Genomic DNA, 23,414 nt, shown 5'->3' with positions numbered 1-23,414 from the left:
ACATCTTCCATATTGAAGATCTGCCTCAGATCAAAACAGTTTTGTTTTTTTTTTCCCAGAACAACTAATCTGTTTCTGAGGACAAGATTAGGTAAGATACATTGGTTTTGCATGCTTAGACATTTAATGGGCTTTGAAGAGTCCAGTGTTTTCATGTATTAAAGAGAGGACTTGAATTTAGAATAGAGATGACCTTCACATCAGGGATATGCCTTATACTTTACCTATTAAAGCTTGAACAAATTTTGTGAAGTAAATCGCTGTTCACACATGCTCACAAGGTAGTAGTTAATAGCAGCTCATTTTATGCACTTCCTTTAGCAGATCTCAACAGACATAACTTTGAAATGGGAAACAAAAAACTGAAGAGCTGTCCATTCAATGACCACCAGCCAACTATGGGAGGTTGGAGACCATAGAAAATATAGGGGGTGATAACGTAACTAAGACATCACCATCACAGTCCATAAACAAGAGGGCTGAAATAAATTTGTGTGGCCAAGGCTAATTCCATCATTTTCCTACATTATGAGTTTTTGGATCGCTACTGTTGATAATCACTACTTCTCTTCCAAGAGCCCTTGGAGATCATGCATATCTTTATTTCTACAGTTCCACCCACTAGCCAGAATCTCCTTTAAAAAAATTCTTTATCTCCAGTTTCCTCATTATCTGGGAGTTTTATGCAGTAGAATTTCCCTTGGCATTGAGGGCAGTTTGTCCCTTAAAACTCTCCTATTTTCCTGAAGCTTCTGAGTCTACTCAGAAGATACTGGGCTACCTAAAAGCAACACTGCTGAAGGTGCATTTGCTGGCCTCACTGTTTCAGAAAGGCTTCGAAGCTGCTGTTATTCTCAGCAAGCAGGCACCAGGTCTTGCCTTTGGTGTACTGCAGCTACAGCTCTGGTAGGACTCACCTTTGTTGCAAGAATCCTTAATGCATATATAGGTAAGCACTAAATATTGTCAGTAAGTGGTTCGGAAGAATGCACTGGTTGTTGGGTTCAGTACTACTAAAAAATACTGAATTCTGAAATAGCTTACTCTGCCTCTTTCTAGCAGCCATTTTCCCTTCCCCGATTCTTCTTCAGTCTTTTTTCTCCAGTCAACATCTGCTCCCTCTGGTTAGCCTCTGATCCTTCTGTCTAAGCTCTTCACTTCTGGTTCTCACCCCTGCTGAGCTTTCCTTGCAGACAGGTTCTAAGCCTTAAAACTCCTAAGTCTTTTGACAACTTCAGGGCCTTAAAGTTTTTGGTCCAGTTAGGCTCTAGGTTATGGCTGCAGTAACACTGATGTACCCAGAGATGTGGACCTCAGTCCATTCTGCTTGGCTGCTGTTGATCTTACTTGACAAATGGTCTATGCATAAGAAAGAAGATTTCTGAGCCACTCTTGTTATAATTTGGCAGCTCTAAAATTTTAGGGGAAATTGCTATGCTTCTGAGCCAAGTTTAACCTCCTGTATAGGAATTTACACAGAAAGGAATAAGTCCCTTAGAGTACTAGAATACTACAACTACTGCATCTTTTAAAGGAAAATAAATGCTTTTAATTGACCATACATACAACAGTGACATTATTTTCCATTACTCATTTCTTTCAGAATATTAAATTGCTATTAAGAAGAAAACGAATAAACAGAACTAACAATTGCCCAGGACATGTGAAGGTGAAGTAACTAATAAATATTCATTGGACATTTCTGGACGGATCGGGACAACCGACATATGAAAACCAGACTGTAATGAAATAAATAGCTAAGCATGTGTTACGTGGCTAAAATGGAATTATGAAGGAATAGATATCACTTAGGTACAGTCTTGAATTAATACACATGACTCTAAACTGCCTTGGCTTAGCTCAGCACTTCTGTCATTTCCAATGTGATGAAAAGACCTCGAAGAAGAAAATATGGGTGCTGTGACAGATTGATCACTTGACACATTGTTGGGAAATGCCTCAAGCTGTGGCTGGGTCTGCTGCTAGAGAGCTCATAGCAAGCAGTTTAGCATACCTAGTGTTGTTACTATTTTATAAAAGACGGTTAAGCCATTATGACAAGGCAATTTTATTTTTTGTGCATGCAAGATGCAGGAATACACTGAATTCCTGAGAACTATCTGCTAACATATTTCTGTAGGCTAGCCAGTCAGTGGATAATCATTATACATTCTTCAGAAAAGCACAGATACCAAATCTGCCTTTACTCCTGATACGTACCAGTCAAAGAACATAGTCCTAAAGTTATTTTTTAGCTTTTCAGCTTTCCTAGTTACATTTCACACTGAAGAAATCAAACTATTACCTTAAACACTATGCATACCCATTGAATTTAGGGTAGAAACCCAACAGCCTATCCAGTAGTTAAGAGCCAACAACAAAATCTACCAGGTCACAGACTACTGTGGCTGATAAATGGCAACTGTACCCCAAACACTCAGAACCACCCCAGTGAGGTCCCTGCTGTCCCTCATGTCTAGCTGTTGAGGAGGAAGAATCAAGTCATCATGTATATGTCTAGGGAAAGTTGATTCATATTGTCTTGCCTGCAGACATATGTCAGCACTCTGCTGGTTTATACAAGCAAGATTATTTTTCTAACCATAATGGCTCTAAACCTTTTAAAAATATATATATATTTCTAAACAAACAGCAAGACGAGATCTATTTTGTAGAAATGAATATAGAACTTTACATCAACCAGGACAAGCTTTCAATTTACCACTAGCAACTTGGCTAATGGAATTTAAAGCTAGGATTTAGCAAGATTATTTGAATTTTGCGTAAACACAGTTGAAAGCCTTTGCAAAGAGCAATACACAGCTATACGAAATTAACTGACCAGATGAGACTGGTGAGCAAAGAGTAGAAGCCAGACCGCTGGTGTCCCCAGGGACAGCCTGGTCTCTGAGCAACGTGGATGACCAGCTGCTGGCTGGCACTGGCATGCAATGATCTTTGTTTCCTCCATTATTCCCTTATATTTTCAAGAACAGCATGAAAAATTACACAGATGCTTTTGAAACACAGAATATGCTACTTGGGCTTGTGAAGGGTGATATTCCTACCTCCACTGCAGAATAAAACCCATGGGCTTACTTCTTTGGCTCTTTTCATTTACTTTTTTTCTATTTACTTCGTAATTTTAGCTCATCTCTGAACAGACCAGATGGATTCAATGAAGCCATTCTGCAGCACATATACAACTTCTTTCCTGATGGAATCAGTAGTTCTCTCTCATGAAACATCCCTGCTGAAGTCACATGCACGAACTGCATTTATGTAAATTCCTCATTTCCTTCAGGAAAATCCTTCTTATTGTTTTATTTTCCTGACTAATGTGAACCTTAATCAGCTCTCTCCTCTTCCATGGAATTCAATAAAAGTATGTTTACAAAGGCTTTACAAGTATTTTAAACACAGTTTGAGGAATGAGATGTTATAAATCAAATACCTATAGGAAAAATCTGAAAGAAACTAAATCCCCACTTACAAGCATCCATTCCTAATGGTAGAGGAGGGATTATAGTTCTTGAGAACAGCCATAGCTGCTGCACTTAAGTGGTTCATTAGGTCTTGGGAACTAGTTACACACTGAAAGACACATCTGAAAAATGTTGCAGCATGAAAGCCTCTTGTCAATTCCCAGTGTGCCATCAGATATCACTTGTGATGAAAGATTGATTGCTTCATTCCCTCTTCTCTGCTAAATTCTTCTTCTAGTCCAAATGTTAGGAAATATTCAAATGTGGTGTTTTGGTTATTTTTTTGGTTTGGTGTTTTATGCTGACTCAAACAGAAGAGTACAGCACTTGTATTTTCTAGATAGCATTATACATAGTTTCTGCCTTTTAGTTATTAAGACAGGAAAACTGATGTTATTCCTGGTATAAGGAAGAGCTAGTTTATTGATAATTGTGAATGAAAAAGATTTGCCTTGGTAACGTAGGCAAACATGCTGAGGAAGCAAAATATGTTATTGCATGATATTCATCAGTATAGCACAGGCGACTTATCTGAAAAGTGAATTTATATGCAAGATGCCCACTAATTTCCAGGCATAGTACATCTGAGTTTGATAGATGTTTTTTAAGTACAAAAAAGTTTTCCTGCTTTACCCATGCAGGAAACTTTAGGGACTAAACTAATACTAGATTACTCGAACTCATCCTTTAAACAGCTTCGTTCAGGAGACAGATGGTCCAGAAAGGTCAACGTCTACCAAAATTCCAGTTTAAGTTCCAAGTAAGGGACAATGCTTTTCCAAGCAAAGCTGGCCCCCAATGACTCATGAATGTTACCTATATGGTAGTCTAGATCACACATGGAATGTGGGAACCAGTTGCTTCAGTGTATGTCACTGTCTCAGGAAAAAAAAGTGTGTGTGTGATAATGATACCATCTTCTGTCACCAAACATCACCCAGTTGTATGCAACAGAACAGGGAAAGAAGGCAGTTACTCCAGGCAGAAAATAAAATAAGACGTAACAAGACAAACACATGTGTAAGAGAAACAAACTGGCCAAAGAAGGAAAGCAGTTGAAAAGGAGGCCTGGAGCTACCTGTGCAGGATTAAAGTATGCAAAAATGTGGGATGTGCCCATTTTGACCCAAGGAATTTGGCTTACTGCTCTAAGTTGTGGTGATCAAGCACGGAGCTGCCCAGTCAGTGCCCCTGGCCAGACCTGATTACATCAGCTGTATGTATTTTTATCTCTTGTCCCATTCTTGACTATCCCTTTCACTATGCTTGTACCTTGCTTCCTCCATCCATCTCCTCTCAAATAAACAATTCACCACTAATTATTTTTTCCTCATTGATCCCAGATCTGCTACATCTGTACCCAAATTCAATATGTATAGGTAATCTCAGCCTCACATGGTATTACTGATATGGTTACCTAGGTACTGTTGACCGCAAAATGCCCCCACTGCACCCCTTCAATATCCTGGAAAATTCAACCATTTCTTACACAACTCCTCCACCTTCTGCAGGATTCAGCCATACTTCACTGTGCTATCAGGAATTTTTGCCAGCTTCTCACATTATCATATCCAGCAATTTCTCATGTCATGTCTCATAGTTTGTCCATGTCCTGATCAGTTAGCTTCACCTTAAGCCAGGGTCTAGTCCACAATCTGCATTTGCCAGCAGCCCCAACCTTCCTCCATGCTAAAAGTTCACACAGAAGCTTTTTTGAACTTCAAAATTGCTTCAGTTCATCCTAAGCTTCATGTATGTTTTCAGACAATTGCAGCAACAGTTTCCAAGTTAAGTATCTCGGGATTCTATCCAGGAGATGTGCCCTTGACCTCAGTGAAATCAAAGATACACCAAGTCTGAAAGAGGGTTGTCACAGAATTCAGGTGTCAAGAACAAAAGGCTGAAGGTGTGTATGCTTTGGTGATAGAGTTCTACATGAGACTTTTTATGCTCCAACTTCCTTTAAGACTGTGAGCAAAACATCACAGGTATCTACAAATGAGGTTAAGTGCAGGCTTGGCAGAAGGTTTCTTATACTGAGCTCCATGGGCTTTATATCCACATTGGTGGCTGCCATTCAGTTGTAAAAACTACACACTGTATTTGGCTAGAGATATCTGGTGGTGGACTGGTTTGTTTGGTCCCTCTCTGCTCCATCCATTCCAACAGCCTGAGCAAGAGCCTAAGTCTGGGCTCTGTCCTGGTGGATGTGCTTGAGGCATGGGTGCTTGCAAAAGCAAAGCATTCAGCCTGACTCTGTAGCTGAGTCCATACTTCCCCGTAGAGCATGATGGACAAGCTTAGGCTTAGAGCTGTGCTTAGCTGAGAGTGTGGCTCAGCTCCCCACTCCCCACTCCTATAAATGGGGCTGATAGCATCTTTCAAACTTAAAATAGTGTAATTTAGGTTGGAAAAGACCCTTAAGATCAAGTCCAACCATTAACCTAGCACTGCCAACTCCACCACTAAACCATGTCCCTAAGTGCCACAACCACATGTCTTTTAAATACCTCCAAGGATGGTGACTGAACCACTGCCCTGGACAGCCTGTTCCAGTTGTGGGAGTAGTGAGACAATAAATACATTCACAACTTTTAAGCTTCCAGATGGCTACAGTAATGGGAGCAATGCAGGGACCACAGATGTAAAGCAGCAAATACACATTCTACAGAAGGTAAAGAACAAAATTCTGCAACTCCTTTTAAGTCTTGAAATATTGTGCTTTTACCCAATAGAATTCAATGATGTAACAAGCACTGTCAGAGATCATCTCTAAGCCTCAAAAGATATGAAACCTCCAGAGGTCCATAGGTCTTATTTGCCATTCAGTTCTCAGTTTCCTCTGCTTGCCTTTGATCTTACAGAGAGGACCATATACACTCAGACATGCACCACGCCAAGAAATGGAGCAGGTTTCTTCAAGCAGTTTTCTCTTACAGACACACTTCTCTGTACCTGTTCCTGCTTCTCCACTTTTGAACATGGATCAAAAGTGCTGTGTAAACTTTGTTACTCCTTTGAAAAGTCTCCCCTCCTACCATCTTAGTTTTATGGTCCTAACACACTGGAGACCACAGTCATGCTATGGCTGAATGCTACATTGCTATTTTTTTATTCTCCTTAATCCAACCCAAGGATTTGCAATTGTAGGAGAAATTCTTCTATGTATGATCTCTAAATTTGAACTATTGAATTTCATCCTAGTTCTTTTAATTCAGTTTTTAAGGCCATCAAGTTTTTCTAATACATTCCTAGAAGCTTCCTGGAATAAATAAATTGAGAAATAATTTGGGGATAGACTGTATTTTTATTTTTGTGGGTAATAATAACTCCAGGCATATAGAATGACGGATAAAAGCATAAAGCAATTCCTGTTGCTGAATGAGACAAGGTCTGGAAGTATTTGGATATTCCTGATAGGCAATCTCTTGAGCTCGATCTAAGACCTTGATCCTCACGCTCTCATGAATCTATAAAGGCTTTCAGCGTTAGCAGGAGGATTTCTATACTCATTACTGTACTGCCAAAGAAACACAAATAACTGGTAGTGTGTGAGTTTGTAAGCATATAAAAAAAAGATCAGAGGAATCGTCTCATACATATTTTAAAAATAAAAGTCAAGATGGTGAGCTTAGTTTTAATTTAGGACTTATCATTAGTGTTTTCTATGTATTTATTCATTTATGCAAGTTACAGCAAGAAGGATGAAAATATTTATGGAGTAAAAAAAAAAAAAAGGTTATGGCATGACATACTGTTGCATTGAGATGTCTGCAGCATGCTAAATTTCCCCCAACTATTCTGCAATGCCTTATTACCCGGTTTGCTTCCACAGAGTGATTTTGTATTTTAATTCATCAAAAGCACACATTCAGTGCCACCATACATATAAAGGAAAAACAGGACATGCCTCTCCACAGTTCTGCAGGAAGACAGGATCCATAGATTACAAAGCTGGGAAAAATACCAAATTTACTGAGTGTAGTAAGGAAAACCCTTGGTCTGCTTCGCTTTTTGCCAGTATGCTGGTGGAATTGCATTGATTTCAAGGGAGTTACCTCTTTGTTTCTTTTGTTTGTTCATTTGTCTGTTTTTCCTTTTCATGACAGGATGATCAGTTATTCCTGTGTTTGAGATAAGTGTAATAGAGACTTGGGTGCTGAACTGTTCATTATCTCAGTATGTTATTTCAAAGAAGAAATCATAAATTTGCAAGCACTAAGCCCAGGAACATGATGTAAACTGCTAAACTGCACAACAGAAGATGACTGAGTCTCACAGGGAGCTCTCTTGTTTTCCCCACAGGGACACCAACAAGGTGACAATGCTGACCTGGCACAGTAAAACTTTGTGCCCAGGTAGAATGCCTCTGAGTAAAACAAATGAGAGGAGTCTCTCAGCACGGCGAAACCCTGCACAAGTACAGCAAGGTGAAACAGTCTTTGCAAATTTGTCCCCAAACAGTCTCTGTGGCAGAATATCTTCACATCAGCTGAAAATGATACTGCAGGAAAGGAGTGAATTAAATATATATAAAGCAGAGATGTTAGATAAGGGTCTTTGAATTAAAAACACCAGATGGTTGGTCTCCATGACCCCTGGTACACAGTGTCATTTTTGCTCTTTACCAACTGCCTTGAATAAAGAGACTGATGAGACAAACAGACCAAGCAGTGAGTTTAGCTGCCTGCAAAAGCTACAGCTATACCTGGGAGTATTTCCCAGTTTAAGGTACAACCTGGATGTGTTTTGGCTTAAGGCTGAATCCCGAGTGCCTGCACCTCAACGTGTTCAACCATCGTTTCCCTGCAAAAGGACGCAAGGTGCACGTCACCAGTTGGAGCCTGTGTGTGCACCAGGAGCAACCTATGTTGTTGGGGAACCAATATACACAAATCTCGCCAAATACACTTTCCATTTAGCATTGTCAGGTTTTATGCAATAAAATTATTTGAAAAATTTGGAAATGTTTTTGGACATTTCATTATGTAATGGGTTTTCTTTAAGTCAACTTTCAAAACTAATTTTGAAATAAACATTAAAATAAAAATGTTTACTTAGACTTTCTATGAACACAGAAATCACATGTGTGATGCAGGAGGAGAGAGAAGTAATTTTCATGAAAAATTTTCAGTTTCTAATTAGTTGTGTCGCAGAAATCTAGAGCTTTGAAGAATTGCACACAAAAAAGTGCAGCTCCAATTCTGCACCATATATACTTCAATTTGCAGTGTATTTACTGAACCATCTTTCCTTCCTGAAATCAATCCAATTACCTGGGATGGCAAATTAGGTGTACATGTGCCTGCAGCATGATATGTTGTTTTACTAACTATAACAGATTTTAATGTTAACATTTTCATAATTTTTGGATAAAATCAGATTTTTTTTTTTTTAATGTGAACATTTTAGAGCTAGATGTAGTACAACAAAGAGAAACCTTGTGACTCACAACATGTCCCCTCTTGAGGACCACTTGTCCCTGGCGATGAATTTAGAGATGAGGTTTAGAAACCTTCCACGGTGGAACATTTTTATCACACAAACAAGAAAACACCTGTCCAGCTGCTCCACATAGCTTTATGGATGCATATAGTCTTTTTGTTTATGCAGCCATTTAATCTAGTTGCAGGCTCTGCAACCCACTGCCTGAGCTGTTTGGAAATATGAGTTTTACATCCTTTTATACCTCATGTCATTTGTTTCTCATACCATAGGAGTTATGTGATGATCTGTCCAAAGGGAGGAACCGGCCATCCGGCCTGAGTGCGGGCAGGGAGTCCTCCCTGTCACACTCACTGCTCACAGCGGCGGCTGGAGGGGTCACTGCCTGCAGAACTGCTAGCAATATTTTGTCAAAAGCATAAATAAGATTAGATAAGAATAAAGATAAGAAATGTTTGTTGGTGTTCCAGTAGAACCAAATCTAGGGCCTGCATGTAAATATATATGTCACCTTACACACCAGTAAAATTAACAGTACACTTGTGTGTAGAGTCTGAACATTAAGAGGTATTTGTATGTATCAGTGGATTAAATAAACAACAGCCAAAAAGTGTGTTTAATGTCATCATCATGAAAGTTTTCTTCTTCATTACTCATTTTACAGGCTGTGAAAATCCACACAATAGCCATGCAGAAGTGCCTTTGTCTTGAAAACCTCCATTTTGAACATAATGGATTTTGTTTGGTTGGTTTTTTTTTTAGGGGAGGGGGAAAGTGAGTTTTTGTTGTTCTTGTTTGTTTGTTTTTTAAAGTAAAACAGTTTTAAGTATCAGTAAGGGCCTCAGGTCAGCTGTATGTAGGAGCTTGGGTGTGGAGGCCACCCAGGCTCACACTGATGGACACGGCGCTCCCTTCATAATGGCTGTGCAAGACTCAGCGCGTTTGCATTTTTCTAGCCCACTGGGATACTACAATTTACCCTTCTCGTGCATTTTTATAGCCATAAATTTAAGTTGCAGCCTGGCACAATGTTTCTCGGGGGCAGACTACCCACACAACACTGCAATGAGTAGGACTGATGTTTGTGCTGACCAGTTAACTTGTTAAGATGGGCTGACATAGATTTTATTGTTCATTCAGCTGGATCCAGCATGTTTTGTTTTTCAGTAGCAAAAGTAAAAGCTTAAAAAACCCACCCCAAACGAAATGATAAGTAACAGAGTGAGTAGTGGGGAAGAATTAGCACAGCGGGGCTTCCTGGCCAGGCTCCTTTCAGAAAATGAAATGTGACCCAAGAGAGCTCTGCTTAGGAGATGAATGCAGACACTCCTCAGAGCTGTGCATTCCTACGAGTCATATTCAGTATTTTCTTGTGAGAGGTCCTGTGTAGGCACATAAACACTGGCACAGGTTGCCAAGAGACGTGGTAGATGCTCCATCCCAGGAGACATTCAAGGCCAGGCTGGACAGGGCTCTGAGCAACCTGATCTAGTTGAAGATGTCCCTGCTCATTGCAGGGGGTTGGACTAGATGAGCTTTGAAGGTCCCTTCCAACCCAAACTGTTCCATGATTCTGTAAGACAGTCTTAAGCTCTAAAGATGTTGTAATACACGTCACGGTTCCTGTACATACCTAAATACGTGTCTCGATAAAAAAGACTTCAGGGTGCTAAATTTAAACATGTTTATAGTGGTTCACGAGTTTGCAGTCTCACTTAACAGCAGGCAAGGAATGGGAAGGAAGCATACAACACCGTCACACATACAAACAAGATAGCTATGCATAATTTGATGCGTCTAAATCTTTGAACTTAGTCTTGATATGCATATATGCAATCTGACTCTCCTTTGATTTTCTAAAGCTAATTCTTTTATTCTTTTTCCTCATGGCACAAACTGGTCCTGAGTATCTCACACAAAACTGACATGCCTTCCTGTAATATCATTGAAAAATCCAACGTACAGTGCTGAAGAGAACCAAAGCACACCAAATACAGAATACAAATTGAAAAAACAAAATCAAACTGAAATAAATATTTCAGTCGAAATGAAATTTTTTATTCTCTGAAGACAGTTCCTGTAAGGCAGCTGCACCAGCTATTAAGGCAATTATATTTTGCCATTTTCATAAGCTGCTTGAGAAATATTTTTTCTCCACTAGATTAATGCTGTGTCAGTTACGTAAAAAATCACTTCTGACTTAAGGGAATATTGAAGATACATGTTGCATAATTGTGGAGGTAAAATCGTGGGATTTACTTCTTTATTGTATTAATAGTTGTTTGGGCCAGATGGTGTGGAATCCTACATAAATTTCTGTACCTCTTAGTTTACAAATATCCTGACCTTAGAGGATGCCATACTAAGACTTCTATAAGCAAAAAAATTTTAAGTCTGGCTGTGGTTACAATAATAATGTTTGCTTAACTGCACCTACCTAGCTTATAATAATTTCAGTACAATTGAAAATGAGACCGACTCCTTAGGTCCTCCCTAAGCAGTACGGTAACACTCCCTCAGCTTCTAGCAGAGTGCTGAGAATAGACAGAACACTTTTTTTGTATCGTGACAGTCTCATGAACAGGCCAGCCACAAAACCAAATCTGAATTGCTGAGAGGAGGTACTTTGTAAAAAGAATGACCTTTGGCTGGTATCTCTACAAAGCACCTCTTGAATAGCTGTCTTACAGCTGTGTTACAGGCCCAGGTCCATTCCACATCGTGCCAGGCCACTCAACACCATAAAGTCCATAACAAGAGGTGGTTATCTCAAGACTGTTCAGACCACCAAAGGTACGACTCACCCTCTGGAAGTCCTCTCTCCGTCATCTACACAGTGAAATACTTGCAGAACCAATGCAGTCTCAAGGACAATATAGTTAAGCTACTTTATCTCCTCTTCCTCTAGCGGCTTTACCTTAGGGCTGTTTTATCGCCCTTTTCCTCCCTTTAAGGAACCCAAACTTGATTGTTCTCTGCTTCCAGGGACATGATTGCTTTGAGCATTTTATTTTGAGCTTTGCATATTGACCCAACCACTCTGCACATTCTGACGTGCTGCCTTGAATCAGCTGAGAATGGCTTTCATTCCTGTTCCTCATTAGCAAAAATAAATGCATATTTTTAAAATATGGATGACAAATAAGGATTAATAGACAATGAATCAATTAACAGTGCTTGGTGAGGTAATTTACCTAACCAAAGTGAGGTAAAATACTTCACCAAGGAATAAATGCCACCTGAATATTACATCTGAATTTTGAGGCTGATATGTAATTTCTTGGCGATCTGTGTTTATGACTGTAAGAAGCAAGATTTATATTTCATATTTAAATAAGAAAACTGTTTCTTAATTTATATTCCAGAAGAACTTGGTGTTCTTTTATTTTTCGTTGGTGTTCCTATATAGTACATTGTTCTATTCAAGTCAATGGAGTGACATCTGCTTGCATAAACTCAGACTCTGGTCTTGAGTTTTCACATCTGCTGACATCTGTGATGTGCAGTTGTTAGGGCAAAATATTTATTGCATGACGTTTATTGCCCTGAAATTCGTAAGTCCATTATTGGTAGTCATTTAAAAGATACCTACCCTACACGGGCAAATAAATCTCCCTACAATAGAAGCTCTTGCAGCAACATTTTAACCCTTTTTTTTAATGTTGATTGTCCAGTTAGAATGTAATATTCAATAAAGCCACTAACCCCAAGGTCCTCCCCGTGATACCACAAGGTCCACTGAGATGAAGCACATTGGAATAACAGTGTACACCTGAAACACCGTTTGACAACAATGATAATTTCAGGTGAGCAGGAAATGATGGGAGATTCCAGAAACTTCCGCATTCTGCATGGAGAGAAAATTAAAACTTTTCTATTTTAAATCCAATAGAAGTACTCAGCAGCCCAGACCATGGATATGAGCCAGGCAGTGTGTGAAAACTCCTGTTCAGGTGCCGGGTCTCAATGATATAGTGAAGGGAGTTCACCATGTCACAGGAATATCCTCAGTACAGTGTATCACAGTATCACAGTATGTTTGGGATTGGAAGGGACCTCAAATATCATCTAGTCCAATCCCCCTGCCACAGCAGGAACGCCTAGGTGAGGTCGCACAGGAACATGTCCAGGTGGGTTTTGAATGTCTCCAGAGAAGGAGACTCCACAACCTCCTTGGGCAGCCTGTTCCAGTGCTCTGTCACCCTTACTGAGAAGAAGTTTTTTCTCAAATTTAAGTGGAACCTCTTGTGTTCCAGCTTGATCCCATTACCCCTTGTCCTGTCATTGGTTGCCACCGAGAAGAGCCTGGCTCCATCCTCGTGGCACTCACCCTTTATATATTTATAAACATTAATAAGGTCACCCCTCAGTCTCCTCTTCTCCAAACTAAAGAGACCCAGCTCCCTCAGCCTTTCTTCATAAGGGAGATGCTCCACTCCCTTAATCATCTTTGTTGCCCTACCCTGGACCCTCTCCAGCAGTTCCCTGTCCTTCTGGAACTGAGGGGCTCAGAACTGGACACAATATTCCAGATATGGTCTCACCAGGGCAGAGTAGAGGGGAAGGAGGACCTCTCTCAATCTACTAACCACCTTCCTTCTAATACACCCCAGGATGCCATTGGCCTTCCTGGCCACAAGGGCACAGTGCTGGCTCATGGTCATCCTGCTGTCCACCAGGACCCCCAGGTCCCTTTCCCCTACACTGCTCTCTAATATGTAATTTCCCAACCTATACTGGAACCTGGGGTTGTTCCTGCCCAGATGCAGGACTCTACACGTTCCCTTGTTAAATTTCATCAGACTTTTAGAAGTCTGTATTTCAAAGTGTATTTCAAAGACTTTTGTTTGTTTGTTTTCACTGTTCAGTTTTAGTTTGAAACTTATCACGGACTGTTTCTCTGTGGCAGAAAGGGGCTCTGGATTGGGAATGATCCGCACTAACGCAGTCTGCAAGAAATATGGAGTAACAGCCTTCTAACCTCATAAAAGAGGCTGTAGCAAGATTAGTGATAAGTAGTGATGATTAGGTTATACTATGAATGTTGGACTAATGCAAATTACTTTTAGCCTGTTCCTAGCAGATCCATATAGCTGTGCGTAACATGGCAATTAAGTATTTTATACGGTCTGTTAATACAGGCATAAACTGCTTGTAGTAAGTGCTGCAATAAAGCTGTTCAGATCTGCCCATTTGCCCAAGCAAATGTTCATTGTTCACATTTCTCTCATCTGGCACATTTAGCATTTTGATTTTGTGAAAATGGTGAAAAGTCAAGCTAGTCTTTTCTAAATCCTTTTCGGGTAAGAATAAACCTTTGCAAGCTGTACAGGAAAATAAATTCCACATCACGTGATTTTTATTATCTTTTTATAGGAACAGCAAAGGTGATGTTATTAAATCTTTTTAGTATCCTAAATAGCACCAATATAATATCAATATTAAAATTAATAAATATTAAATTGTAAAATATTTAGACTTTTTATAGTAGTAAGTTTCCAAGGTTTTTAATATCACCCAATTGCACAACAGGACACAGTGAAAGCGGACAATACAAGGAAGAAGCAGATCGAAACGTTCACACCAAAATGATGTATAAAGAAGTACTAAATGAATAATTACCACAGTACTGATCTTGTGAGGTGTCCAGCACACTTTCCCTTCCCTTTCCTTAATACCTCGAGTACTTTAATTTCCTTAAATACTTCTTGAGGTGCTTCTGGAAGACATATGCAATATAAATTTGCTTTGAGATTCTCTGAATGATAGCATGGATCAGAAGGTCATAATCTTTTTTATCAGAGCGTCTCAAGTCATACTTTAAATTTACCAAAGGTACTATAACTACTGGAGGGCATTTTTTCCCACAGAAGACCACTGTCTTTGAGGGTCTATATTCTATACTACTGCTTACAGAAAACTTTTTTCCCACTAAAACCCATGACATTAACACATGAGCTACAACTCATCCTGTTTTCTGGTGAGCAAAGTTACACCTTCAGACTTCCATCATAATTGAGGTAAATCCTGATTTGCCAATAACTACTCAGAACATTTAGTTATTTCCAGAGAAATAATAAGAAAGAAGTTAACCTATTTACCTTTCAGAAGATTTTTTGTTTAATATATTAAACATCTATGCTGTCTCTTTTTTGGGGTCAGTGAAAGCCTGGAAAAACTCCCCCAGACATTTCTGTTCTGTTGAAGGCCAATTTCATCAAGAAACACCCAGAGTAACTTTTGTTCTTACCAGCTCTGCTTGACAGATGTTTTCTGCCTACAGGGGCACTATGTTACACAAGTTTTGAGATCTGAATGCTATCAAAGTCAGCACGTGCTTAAATGTGTAAAATAAGCTTTCTCAGTCCTACATGAGATACTCATATGAAATATTACAGTTTTACGCAAGTGCCGATGAAGCTGAAGCACTCCTCTTCAAAACTTCTCCATAAAATATTTTAATGATCCAGCTATATATGAACATAGTTTTCTAAAGGTCTTCTGCAAAACTATAAATTCTCTGTTCTTATAGATTTTAGAATATCATGGCACTAGTCTAACTTTTAAAATTAAGTGCTGTAAAAGTTTAACTACTAATTCTGACGCGTTTAGCTTATTTCTTCTTCTCAGTATTCATGTTTAGCCATTTTCGAGTAACATAAATGTCAGCCTTAAATTAGGAAGTACTTTGTCTGAGCCAAAAGTGATGGATTTTACTAAGTGACTTGATAGATCTTAGAGGATCAGTTCTGTAGATAAAGTGAGCAGATGCCTAATTCCCTGGGTAGATGAATATTTGGGTGCTCTATAGATAAAGTGAGCAGATGCCTAATTCCCTGGGTAGATGAATATTTGGGTGCTCTTTGTCCGCAGGAAGCCTGGTAATCTGCTAGAGCTTGATAGAGTTTGCCGCAGCAGTAAGTGGCATCCTGGTGCTGTGTTACGACCGTTGTAAATGACTGCGCTCTCACGCATGACCAGATAAATACAGTATAATACAGAAATGCTCCAGATCCACGGCTTCTCATTTGCTGTCACTTTGGATGTGAAAGTGAAGAGGTTCCTGATGCTTTAAAGTCTCCTTAATGCTCACACTTAACGAGCAACACTTAAAACTTGCTTCCGGGCATCTTCTAAAGAGCAGAGTAGCTGCTGACTCCTCTTGTCCCACTGCTGCTCACAGTGAAAACACTGGAAGAAGCACAAGCTCTTTTATTTATGCTCCCTTTGGTAGCAATATTATAAGTGAAACTATTTTAATGGTTTTTAAGTCAGTTTAATAGCATACTTAGTAGTATGGAAATATATTTTAATATCAGATTTTTAAAGATTTAAAACTTGCTGTGTGGCCCATCACTGGTCTAAGGTTAGAGGGCAGTAGTGATTTCTAAATGAGCACTGAATTGGAAGAGAAGTGGGAGCACCATTATCCCAAGAGCAGGGAGGTATTGAAGAAGACAGAGGCTGTGAGGGGAAAGGCTGGTGATGGGGCTCAGCAGGAAGAGACGTGAAGAAGTAGAAAATGGGAATCTGGACATGAAGAGGTGGGCATTCAGAGGCACTGGCATAAAGACAGGAGTTTTAACATCTTTATAGCGAATACAACTGGGGAACAACATCTGTTTATAGAGGTTAGAAGGCATTTGTATGAAAATACTTGACTGTCACTCAGCAGAACATACTGGTGTTTAATGGTTTTCTGGGGTGCAGGAGAAGTCAGTGATGCCTGTGATAAATAGTGCACAGAGCCAGAGCAAAGTGCCAACCGCAGTCCCCGGGGCTCGCGCTTCTCTGCTTTCCCAGTCAGTGCTGAGTTCAAGTATTCAAACAGTTTGTGCAGAGAAGTGTAAAGAATTATGAGTACAGAAAAACAAAGGCATTATCTGCTGGTTTTGAGTATATAGGTTCACAGTGGAGACCCATTTTCCATGACATTTCAGATTATCAGACATTCTTGATGGCATCATCTGAGATGAAAGAAAAAAAAAAAGGTAATTCTTAACACCAGTATGAATATAACTGGCTCCATGGCTCCACAAGGCCTGACAATGCAATGGCCCTGGACCATTCAGGAGAGCAGATATGTTGTATCCACATTGAAGTGTCATCTGTAGGGGCAAGAGTTCTAGGAAGCTGTAATCAATACACAAATGGAATGGATTAAGAATGCACTATCTCAATTCCTCTGTTTCCTAGCGCACTAAATTTGGAAACTGATCCTCCTTTTAAGCAATTTAATGTTTTTATTAGGGTTTAATATCCAAGAAATATTCTTTTTCTCCGTAACAGCAGCTTCCATCTACTTCTAAAAGCAGTAGGGGGCTTCTTTGCAGAATACTTTAGATGAAGATACACATAAATGAGACTATTTACAATCTGTGTTTCAGATGACATGCCCAGTTTGATCCTAGACCTCATTTTCCCAACTGACAAACACAATTCCTCCATCTGACTTCCTCTAGTAATAGATTTATGAGAATCAAGACCAACTTCAAGCTAGAAACTATTATTTAAACTTCAGACTCAGTTTAGTAAATTAAGCAATTGCGATGTTTCTGAGAGATCAATGGATGTATTCATGGCCTTGTGGTTGGGAAATCTTCTAATCGCTTCTTTTGAATGTCTGCAAGTGTAGAAGTTTGGGTGATGCACAAGAATATTTGGGATTGTAATTCTTGTAGTTCAGTAAATTTGTCCCAGTCCTTAGAAAACCAACCAGAAATGCATATTTAGAGGCTTAGAGGAGAAATGTTGTAAGCCCTAAAGACAAGGGCTGAGTGTGATGTTCTACCTGTGTGGAGATCCTCTCAGAAGAGAGTAGGGAGGGGAATAAGCCAAAGCATTAAATGTTAAAGATCCTGCGACCAGGAACACATGGGAGTCCAGACAGCCCATCGTTAGCTAAAGCATGTGGCAAACTCAAAGGCCCAATTTAAAGCTGGCAATATAAAGTCTGTGTAGGCTGCCAAAGAACCAGATGTCCCACGCCTGGAAGACTGTACTGACTTTTTGCTTGTGGGTCTTGTGATTGATATCCCACAAGGACAACATAGAACATCATTTACAATCTGATGTGAGGTACCATGGTCCCTGGCATAGATAAGAGATCTTGGCATTTTTCTCCAGCAATTGAATAGGTAACTAAAAAGTCCAAAAATAAGGTGGCAGTGTTATTCATTTAATTTAAAGGAACAATTAAGTTTTATGCTTGAAGAAAAAGTGTGACTTGAAAAACATTATTTGAGCAGACAATTAATGCACTAGGGTTTGGGAGCCCCTTATGTTACCAAGAAAAAAAAATATAATCTGATTTTGAGGAGCTCGGCTAAGGAAAAAAGGCAGAGCTCTTATTAGATGCTAAGCTTTTTGTTTCCATGCAGGTAAAAAAGAAGGCTTAATGGTCTGAACTGATAATAGTGAAAACCTCACTTACTCCCTGGTAATCACTCTTCCCTTGAATTAAGAAGGATTCATTTCTGGTTGAATTCTGATTTAATTGCAGTAACTCCATCTAAACTGCCCTGCAGTACCTTGGCTGCCCTCCCAAAACTCTAACTGGCAAAGCAGCAACTCTGCGTTTTTAAAGTTCAAGATGTGCTTATAGCTGAGTTATGGCTTGGACTATTCATGCTGAATGTGACGCGATGAGTTTGGCTCTTCTACTGGGAGAAAGAGCAGAAGATGGTGAAGGGGCTGTTGGAAAAGCTTGGCCACTGACACAGCAAAGCCCGTTAATCCGCCACGTACCACACTCAGAGCTGGAGCCCTGTGGCATCTCTGGTAGCAAGCAGATGTTATAGCCTCTGCTCTAAAAACCTACAGCTGATTTCCTCAGACATGCCTACATTTGTTTATTGGTTGCTAAAAAGCATGTACCACACTGGTTATTTGTTAAACATCAATCTGGAATCTGCTTTGCTAAACCAAGAAAAAGCGCAAATGCAGACATCTTCTTTAACTATTATGTCTTTGCCACTGAAATACCAAACTCTCAATTTGAGATTTTTTTTGTCATTCATTATATTTAGACAATTCACTGCTGTGCTGTTAGAAGAAAACACTCCTTGCTGCAAAATCTGGATTTAGGAAACATGGTGCAAACATGTTCTGCCTAACAGCAGGCAGACAGCAAATGCCTGGGGCATTCTGTAATTGTCCTGGGAATATGGTTTCTAAAACATCTCAGATTTATTACTGTAATTTTCATCAGATACCTGATACAGTAAATGTTTCTAAAGGTTTTATAGTTTTTATCTTAAAAAGACAGATTGTTTAGTCTACCTTACTGAATGACATCATGCTATCTGTACTTTCTTTATGAAAGACAGTTACCTTTGTGTGTTTTGCCTTGACTTAACAGGTTTGGAGGTATAATGGATGCCTTTCCCATTTCAGAAACATCAATGCATACATTTCTGTGAATGTATAAAAACATAGATATAATTTTTAGTGAAAAGGGACATTGCTATCAACTTCATCCAGGATGTGTTACCTTGGGCTGAAATGAATGGGGTAGGTAATGTCTCCTGGAGCTATCTTTTACGACCTCCTGCTTGCTTGTCTTTTAATTAATTTACTCTTTACGTTTTCCAACTCTCACATCCAGAAAACTACTAACAGCAAGCAAATAAACCAAGAAAGTCCAAAGCGATACAGGAGAACAAGATACCGAGTTCAGAGTCTGTCGGTAGAGTCTTGCACTTGGATATCAGTTTTTTCTCAGCCTTGCTCATAACAACTCGACACAGTGAAAAATGGAGCTTTGTCTCTTAATAACTGATGAAAACTATCAGTTTTTTTCATGAATGCAATTTAGGTCATTTCCTGCTACCATAATTCACAAAAACAAACGAAATGCCAGAGAGCTGTTGTCTCCTTAAACAAATAATCTCCATCCATAGTTATAAGCAATTTTGTACAGCATTTGTTGCCTTCCGTCCAACTGAAAACAAATCCCTAAACTGAATGTGTTCATACTAATAAAAAATTGTTAAGCTCATTTTCACCAGTATAAGACTGCTATTTATCATACTGGCTGGGTCCACTGTCCAAAAGAACTGTATTAGACCTGAAACTACTGTTACTTGGTTATACTGCAGACACAAGACAACAAAGACCTGGAGTTATCTGCTGATCCAGCAAGTGGTAAAATGCCGGTCCCTCCCCAGAACGCTTCTGCAGGCCGATCACAACGAGACATGAGGACAACGAAGCAGACACAGGGGGTGAGAACAGAGAGGCAGGTTTTTACACAGCAGGCTGTAATCTCAGCTCAGCACCTGCACAGCCAGCAAAAGGAAAAGTCCTTTGAAAACGACAACTGAGAAACTATGTACAGAGGCCTTCTGTGAAAGAACTTTTGATGCCAAATGCTATTTCCATCAGGGAGCTGTTGCTTGCCAAGATATGTCCCCCAAGCATCGTTTTCACTAAAAATCTGCTTCTGCTGCTGTAGCACACATTGATTTTATCAGCTAGAGCCTCTCATGTACTCGCTTCCCACCTAAAGGTAAAATGCCGGAGCGAGGGAAGAGAAAGATGTGTTTGGTCTGTTTAATTTTGCCGAGTTTTTGGTAGATAAGTGGACCAGCAGAGCGAGATTAAATTTCACATGAAGAAATACAGAATGTTTGTATTGTCTTCTTTTACCTTGAGTGAACAAATTTTGAAACCTGCGATCAATATTGAACCTCGGCCTTGCTCTATATTTTGTCCTAGAAGAGGACAGCTACTTTGATATACCTGAAGGAATGGGTTTTAGCAAAATTATAAATGGAAGAGGTTTTTTTTGGAAATTGTCAGCACCAATACATGTCCACTAAATACTAAAATCAGAACCTACATACACAGCTGTGTTCACTTTTGTGGTTAATTTTTAAAAAATCCAGCTAGAATCACATTTTCTCCTTTTATGCAATTACGCACTTACAATTTAAATTGTATTTTTTACATTGTACACAGAGATAAATTGATAAAGTCAATTAATTTTCATTTGCAATTATTTCAATCTATAAAGCTGTGATATGCAAAATATGCACACACTGAGCTACAGTTGATATGTTATGTGAATTAATACCACCCAAATTTAGAGCTGTACAAAACCATTAAATTGTCAGCTCCATATTTCTGTAGCTTCTTTCTTGTTATATTTTTTTTGTGCCCAGCTATCCTTACATAAAGTTTAATGGAAAATAAAGCTGGCATATTACATGGCTAGGAATAAACTGCCAAAAACTTCAATTATGCAAGAGGCAACGTAATATATGATATGATACTTTGCATTTACCTCAGAATTTGTTTTGTTTTGTTTTTTTCCCATCTCAAATGAAAAATTTATCTTTTCATTGTACTTCCATTTTTATTTTGTAAACCAGAGAGTGGAGTGACCTAAGCCATACATCAAGACAACGTGCGGCCAAAACAGCAAAAGCCTCTTGGCTTTGGCTGCCATGCTCACCCCACAGGCAACGTTTCCTTCGCTTAATCCCTATCATTAAGACAACTCTTACTTCTTCCATCATAAACTTGAATTTTGAACTCCTCCATTCCTGTTTCACATGAGTAATAATTAAGTTTAAAACAATGAAACCCCAGAGGCAATGGGGACACAAGTCTTGAATGCACTGAAGAGTGTTTGGTGTCCTTGCACTGAGAGCAAACTTCCTTGTTTTATGAGCAAGTTGCCCCTGCTAAGAGCGAGCATCTGTCTGTTCCTCATAGACAACAGATCCCAGTCTTCTTCTGACATTACTTCATTGTACAACATCTGGTGTTTTATAGCCATGCAGTTTAAAAATAAATACTCTGCATGCAATTTGATAACTTAAAAAATATTACCTTAAATCCGCCCATTTATTTATTCTTGTAAGCAACAAAATTCTCTATACAACAGCTGATTTAAGAATTCCTTCTTTGTTTTGCTTGAAGTTTGTGTTATTTTTTATCATGAAAAAAGTAACATTTTCCAGTGGGGCAGAGGGACTGTTAGTTGCTAAACACACCCCAGTGAGATCCCTCCACTTTCCTCCTGCATGAAGTCCTTTCTTCTGTTCTGTTCATTTGATACGTTTTAACAGAATTATTATTTAGCATGTTAATTGGCCAGCTATTAGCTACTCCATCATTAAGACTGTATTTCATTAGCTCTAACATGAAAACTGAAATCTGATATAGACCCACTACCTGCAGAATAAACTTTTGAAGTGTTGTATGGTGCTTCCCTCAGTTAATTATGGCACTTCAAAGTAAATACACCTGAATATTAGAAACCTGTTTCTTAAGACCTCCCAGTTTTCACACTCTTGTCTTCTAACCACGCAGGGGAATGCATCTTGTCTCCTATTTGCTTCTTTTTTTATTTGTTTTTTCCATTATAACTATGCAGCCTGCAGCCGGCCTGACTTGCTGCAGGCTCCGCGAGTAAATGCCTTCTGATTCAAAGACCACCCCCAGTGCAGTTGCCATACATAAAAGCTCACGCCTATTTTTTCAGCAGAGATAATGGACACAGGATTAAAGAAAAACAATGCAGAAAGATCAGATTTCACAGAGCATAGTGTGGATCCCTTGTTCTCTACAATTCTGTAAGCCTGAACTGATTCATGGCACTGTCTCACTGTCTGCAAATTGGTAGGCCTGATCTGGCCTGACAAGGTAAATCTTCAGGTCTTCTCTCTCTTACAGTTTAATTCAGCAGAAGCAAAAGATCAAGTTTTTCTGGTCCCTGGACCCCTTCACCCACCTTTCCTCAGTGGAGCTTTTATACTATTTGGAGAGGTTGCCCCTCATAAAAAGGAGACATAAGGCTTAATTCACCTTAAACACTAGTCTATACTGACTCTTTACTGTGTAGGAGACTGGCTTTACTTAGCTTTTCCATCACCTCCCAGACACTTAAGCTAATTAATTCTTCTGTTGTTTTGTGCTGTTTCCCTATCTGTTTGTGTGTGATGTGTGCTGATCATCGCAAATCATTCTCTGCTTTGGTCAGGCAGTGGCAGCATGTGCTGACTCTATATTTCTTGGGTGCCTTTTTGTCCATCACTCAACACTGGGCCAAAACGTGCCAGTTATGAGGAAGAGATGGTAGGTCAAAGGAAAGAGCGATGAACATAGGAAAAAAGACATGCTGGTGGGCTGTATGCCACCCACTGGCTATGGACTAAGCATACAGGAAAGACAGGGGCCTGGGTGCAACGGTGAGAGATGGATGGTCCTGAAGACTCCAGGTCTGTGACACCTGCTTACACGCTTCTGAACTGCAAAAGCACTTGAACTCACTGGACACCTATTTCCTAATTTGATATGCATTTTTGGCAGGTGAGGATAGGTGTAAGACCTTCAAAGACGTAACTACCTCATGCAACAAACAGCATACACCATAGAGGGGAGGAAAGGCTGAAGCCCCTCATTCTGTCCTCACCAAATCTGAGCCTGTGATACTCATGTTTCTGTCTCCATGTCTGCTCAGAACCATCCGCCAAG

At 39.5% G+C, this 23,414-nt stretch overlaps 1 protein-coding gene across 1 annotated transcript in view; it reads right to left on the bottom strand.

The window, feature by feature from the left end:
- The window catches only part of CPA6 (carboxypeptidase A6), a gene marked incomplete at its 5' end in the record, with an annotated part of 82,098 nt that overhangs the window by 44,878 nt on the left and 13,806 nt on the right, over nucleotides 1-23,414 (bottom strand). The window lies entirely within an intron of this gene.

The sequence above is a fragment of the Streptopelia decaocto genome (genome assembly GCF_964273445.1).
Source record: "Streptopelia decaocto genome assembly, chromosome: 2".
Lineage (NCBI taxonomy): Eukaryota > Metazoa > Chordata > Aves > Columbiformes > Columbidae > Streptopelia > Streptopelia decaocto.
The sequence above is the reverse complement of the archived record's forward strand: the minus strand, read 5'-3'. Positions and strand labels throughout refer to the sequence as shown.